The sequence below is a fragment of the Octopus bimaculoides genome, chromosome 7 (assembly GCF_001194135.2).
Source record: "Octopus bimaculoides isolate UCB-OBI-ISO-001 chromosome 7, ASM119413v2, whole genome shotgun sequence".
Lineage (NCBI taxonomy): Eukaryota > Metazoa > Mollusca > Cephalopoda > Octopoda > Octopodidae > Octopus > Octopus bimaculoides.
This window is the reverse complement of record NC_068987.1, coordinates 103,851,370-103,857,732: the sequence shown is the minus strand read 5'-3', so window position 1 is coordinate 103,857,732 and position 6,363 is coordinate 103,851,370. Positions and strand designations below refer to the sequence as shown.

General features: G+C 37.5%; 1 non-coding gene across 1 annotated transcript; it reads right to left on the bottom strand.

The window, feature by feature from the left end:
- Positions 1–685: 685 nt before the first annotated feature.
- Positions 686–756, bottom strand: Trnag-gcc (transfer RNA glycine (anticodon GCC)). The gene has a single exon. It is a non-coding gene; the product is annotated as a tRNA-Gly (tRNA).
- Between the last annotated feature and the right edge of the window lie 5,607 nt (positions 757–6,363).

The following is a 6,363-nucleotide window of genomic DNA, read 5'->3' as shown; positions in this document are numbered from 1 at the left end:
TGCAACATATGGTCGAGCATTGTCTTGCAAAAGAATTGACCTGTCTCTATTGACCAAGTGACCTGTCTCTATTGACCAATCTTGGTTGTTTAATTGCAAATTCACTCATCATTTCATCAAATTGCTTGATATATTCATCCGCTGTAATTGACTTACCAGGTCTCATGAAGCTGTAGTGGACGACACCAGCGCTGGACCACCAAACAGACACCATTAGCTTTTTCTGGTGAATATCATTTTTGGATTCTTTTAAAGCCTAGTCCTTTTTCTATAGGTCTCTTTTGCCGAACCGCTAGGTTGCGGGAACCTAAACACACTAACACCGGTAGTCAAGCGGTGATAGGGAACTCAAACACACACACATATATGACGGGCTTCTTTCAGTTTCCATCAACCAAATCCAATTACAAGGCTCCGCAGTTGGATTGAACCCTGAACGCTAGTTGTGAAGCAAATCCTTACCATACAGCCACGCCTGCACCTAAAACTGGATGTTGTCCGTCAAATGACTATGCGGGACGCACAGATACACGTAATACAATTTAAATGCTGTGAAGCAATATTTACTTGTAGATTACTTGTCTCAAGTTTCTGATTTAAAATGGGGTTGACTCTTTAACAAATGTTCGAAATATCGCCAAAAGATAACATAGAAATAGCTCATTAATAAAAAGAGACTTTCATATGCATCGGCCGGGAATCGAACCCGGGCCGCCCGCGTGGCAGGCGAGCATTCTACCACTGAACCACCGATGCTGACAATGAATTGCGTTTTATTAAATATATTTAAATCTCCAGTGATAAGAAGATACCTTAACCATTCAATTCTAGTGAAAAAAGCTAGGGGAAGACAACTTTTAATTAAAATGAGATAACTATGAAATGCAGTGGTGTATGGGTCTGATACTTTACTGTACGGTGATAACTCCACTCCAGACATGCTCCCATCAACTGGACCTCTTTAGCAAATAATGATTTCAAATTTTGACACATGGCCAAAAGTTTTTTTTAGGGGAGGAGGAAGTTGATTACATCAACCCCAGTACTTGACTGGCACTTGTTTTATCGACCCCGAAAGGATGAAAGGCAAAATCAACCTCAGCGGAATTTGAGCTGAGAACTTAAAAATAAACAAAATGCCGCTAATCTTTTTGTTCGGAGTGCTAAGAATCATGCCAGCTCGCTATTTCTTTAGCAAATACTAGCATTATCGTTATTTAGATGACTATAGATTTATAGATGTATAGGGAATTTTTTTTGAAAGAACACAGAGTAGCGTTACATCCCAAAGACAAACATTGGACAAAAATAACGCACCTCCCGCTAAAACACCCGCCACAAAAAAAAAAAAAAACTCCAAAATAAAACAGATGCTATTGTATGAAAAATTAAATGAGTTAAAATTCTTTGATTTAATACATCAAATATACTACCATCGACTTCCCTTTTACGATTTTTATGCAACGTATTTCTCTTTAAGGTTCAAAGTGTACAGATGCAGTGTCTACAGCATTTTCAAGATCAAGAAGCGTGGTGAAGTTGATGTTAAGCTCTTAGTGACAGTAAGACTGCATTATTAATGCTTCTATTATGGATAAAGAGTACTGTAGGATTCATAATCATCACTGTAAATTAATGAAGCACTGAACTGTCTTGTAGTGCTACCTCTGCTTACAACAGCAAGCATTTCCTTTCCACGGTGTCTTCTTATAACTAAGCGAAGTAGGTTATTGAATATTTTGGTCATGGACTTAGTGCAATACCGATAGATTGTTGCCCGATACTTTATTGATTCAGCCACTAACGATTTTAGTTCACCACTTAGCAGAATATTTACTGCCCCATGTTTAACAGCATAATAGGCTCCACTGTACTAAACCACTAAACTGAGAGCATTGCCATTCAATGAAGATACAGTTATCAAACTAAAGGCATCATCATTTAATTAAAGACACTAGCTTTAAACTAAGGGTACCATTAAGCTATGAGAACCATCTTTAAACAGAAGTACCATAATTAAACTAAGAACACTACCTTTGAATTGTGACTTTACAATTATATTAAGAGTACTGCTATTAAATTAAAGATATTACCGTTAAACTAAGGGATTACCATTAATCTGAGACATTACCATGAGACCGAAAGCGCTACCATTAAACCAAGGGTATTAATATTAAATTGAAGGCACCATCATTAAACTGAAGGTACTATCTAAAGCGATGAGCTCTACCATTAAACCGATGGTATTATTATGAAGCCGAGGTACTACCATTAAGTTGAAGGCACTACCATTAAACTAAGGCCACTTCATTAAAATGAAGGCAATGTCCTTAAACTGAAGGCATTATCATTAAATTGAAGGTATAACACTTAAACGCTGCCGTTCAACTGAAGGTATTACCATTACACCTAAGGCATTACCATTAAACTACCATTAAATTACCATTAAACTGTGACACCATTACACAGAGAAGTCTACTATTAAACTGAAGGCATTGGTATGAATTATAAAATACGCTAAATCTCTTGTCGCATGGCGGTTTATAATCACTAAGTTAAAAAAAAGCTTTTCAACAAACAGACTGGGCGAAAGTTAATGGCAATGAAATATTTCCTCTAGAAACACAGACATATACAAACACATGCACACATACGCATACATACACATGCACATACAAGTTTATAAATGTACTAGCAGAAATACCCGGCGTTGCCCGGATTAAAGAAAATAATGAAATTTAAAAATGCCTTTTAGATCTCTAACATGAAACAGACTACGCAGATCTTATCTCCTAGTAGCTGAGATACAAACATTATGCATTAATAACCCGGTGTTTCCCAGGTTACTGAAAATAATGAAATTTAAGTATTCCTTTTAAATCTCTAAGTAAAATGAAACATGGATTATGCAGTTCTCAACAGTAATTAGCTGAGGTACAAACTATTAATGTCAATAACATGTTTTATCCGATGTTCTCACTGCTAAAATTGTTAAAAAACCAGATAGTTCTTTGTCTTTGAAATCATCTTCAATTGTCAGTACTTATTTGAAATACGTTGAACTTGAAAATGCATAAATCTGAGAAGAGCCGGCCTGCGGGCGCTCTCCTCCTGTCAATCAGTACATTTAACAAGAATTTTATCAGATGACGTGAGTATAAGCAAATGTATTGAAACAAATTCGGAAATCAATCACAGTTTAATTATCAAGAGCTTCTAAATATACGATGTTTTGAGTGTGTCTTTTAATTGGTGTATAAATGAAAAGATTTTGGGGAGTTCCAACTCGCAAACATCCTACATATAATTGCCCATGAGAGAAGCTAGGTGAAGTCCAACAACCTTGACAGACTGTCCTTGGGACTTGTTTATTGACATAGCGAAACTTAGTCTCACGGGGAACTGGAATCGTTTAAATTCAAAGTGGAGGTCATATGGGATTAACGGGATCCGTAGAATTAAGACATGCTCATCTGGGATGCTACCTCACCACTTAACACTTCAAAAGGGGGCCCCAATCATGCTGCTCATGAATCTGGATCCACTTTGTCTGCGCAATGGCATCAGATAGTAGTAAAATGGTGAAAGTGATGCAACCCCATATCCTATGGGAACTATAAAAGTGAGCATGTCTTCATTCCACGGATCCCGTTAATCTCATATGACCTCTACTTTGATGTATACCTACGTGTGTGTATGTAAATAGCTGGTTACTTAGTTACAATGTCGACATTGGCAAAACAGTTACGTGAAAGTGTTAATAAGTCGATTCGCGCCAAGAATTTTCAAATGGGATTTAAACGTGAAGTATCAAGTCTTAATAAGGCAACTTGTTCCAAAAATGTCCGAAATATGTATTGGAAAATCAATATACAATATACAATACTTCATTTAATTAATTGTGAAAAAGGCGTCTATCTCCGTATGAAATTTTGTTCCTGACATAAAAGTACTTTTAGAAATTTTTTTTTAATCAGAAATCGTCACAACTGCAATGATGTATACATACGTAAATAGCTGGTTAGGACGCCAAAGACAGGAAGTTCAAGCACAGCGAATTGAGAGAAAAATTTGAAGAAGTGAATCTTTATATATATAGAGCAATATTATTTATTCTTAATGAAAAAATAAATAAAAAAAATCAAAACCGTATTATTCTTTCCACGGTCAAATTATTCATGTACCCCAAGTATGGTATAGACTGATCCAGAGTGTGCATTGAGGACACACACACAGACTGGGTATCTTACATATTAAGATAATTGTATGTTGTGTGTACATACATATAATCCACCAAGAAAGCACCAGGAAGAGATTTGAAAGCACAAGAGAATTTGGTTGCTTGCTCATGTTACGGTTCCAAATCGCATAATTTAGTGCCGACACTATTTGTTGGTTGCTATTCTTGATGGAAGTGTTACTGTTTTTCGGGAGGAGGTCGAGGTTTTGAACTCAAAAAGTCACCGATTCGGAATAAACACTACAGGGCATCCTGTCCGATGCTCTGACAATTCTGCCAATCCACTGCTCTGGAACAGGTACTTTTATTTTTTTAATTTTTTTATCCTCCATCATGGACTCACCAAGCGACAAAGAGCTACAAAGTATGGCAAAACTAGGATTGTATTTCCCAGAAACAGACGATAATTTAACGGAAAACGCAGCCGCACTGGTGCCCGGAGACTCGTGATTGCTCCCATATATACTACACATTTTGTGTGCTTTTACGAGCGAGGAAACTGCAGAAGTGACAGTTCATTGTTGCTGATATTCATGATATACTCATACTAACAAAACTAAAGATCTACTATCTGGGGGTCCAAGGCCCTTACATCACTATGGTAGTGTGGGGATGACTCATCTTGTTGGAAATAAATCTCTACATCTTCAAAGTTCTCTTGTAAACTTCGCACCAAGTACAAATAAATAGGACTAGTCATAGTACCGTCAAAAGAGAATTAATCTTTTAATCTTTTAGATCAGTGGTCACCAGACTTTTTCTCGGCGGGCTAGGTAGCTGAGAGAATGATAAGCGCGGACCACATAACTATTTTGTTTAACACAATACAGTGAATACACAAAAAATAAAGACAACCAACATATTCATTTACCAAAAAGTATCAAAGAAGGCGACGTTAGCAATAAGATAGCTATATAACACCAAGTGCACACATATCCGATTCTCAAAAACCAAGCAGCAAAAAAAGGTTAGTGAGATTCGTGAAACTGGTGTTTATCTTTTAAGATGTTAATATTTGCTTTGGAATAGCTGCATCCAACCAAGAGAATTGCTTTCAAATGTTCATCAGTCAACCTCGTTCAATGTGATGATTTCACATACTTCATTATTGAAAATGTTTGCCCACAGACATAAGTTGTTCTGAACACTGATGCCATACCAGAAGCGAATGAGCTCTCATTGCATGTACTTACACAAAAGGTATAGCGCGGCGGCGGGCTGGATGAACTGACCTCGCGGGCCGTAGTTTGGTGACCCTAGCTTTAGATGATAAACCGTACCATACTGTAACTCCTGGTTCACCAACATGATGTTCTTCCGTAATATGCGGTTTCTTAGATCCTCTGTAAATGCAATTTCAGCAGTTAATCGGGCCGTTTAATTTAACTGTAACCTCATCACTCCAAACAATCTTTGTTGAAAAGTGTGCATCTTCTACACCTCTTGCCAAGTACCACACGCAAAACTCTACTCTTCGACCCGGTTCGTCTTCATCATATACCTGCCAGTCTTGACAACATACATACGCACACGTACGCGCACACATAGACACACAAGCATACGCACACACATGGACTGTTCTTCGAATGCAACTTTCCCAACGGCAGCGCTTCAAAATGCGATGGACGTTTGATTTAGAAATTCCTATCTTATGACTCGTTTACCGTACTGATTTCCTTGAACTCTCGTTACAAGTTTCTTGAACTCTGGTTACAAGTTTCCAGTACTCTTTCTTATATTGTAGGGCTCATCAATATCAGCGGTTTTCCGGAATGTTTCTTGGGGACATTCTGAACAGCTCCACCTGCTTCAGACTTACCTCTAAGTTTAGTGATTGTAAGTTGCATGGGTGGATCTGTCTTTGGGCTTCGATTGCATTATAAAATTGCAGTAGCACGTTGCGAGAAATTTCCTTTGTTGAAAACTTAATCAGGCTGCCTTTATCATTTGTGTAGGATTAAAGAGTGTGTATACATTTTTCGGGTCATCTAGCATATATATATATATATATATATGTGTGTGTGTGTGTGTGTGTGTGTGTGAGCGTGTGTGTGTGTGTGTGTATTTATATGCATATATATGTATATATGCCTGCGTATGGATCTTTGCATGCATGCATATAT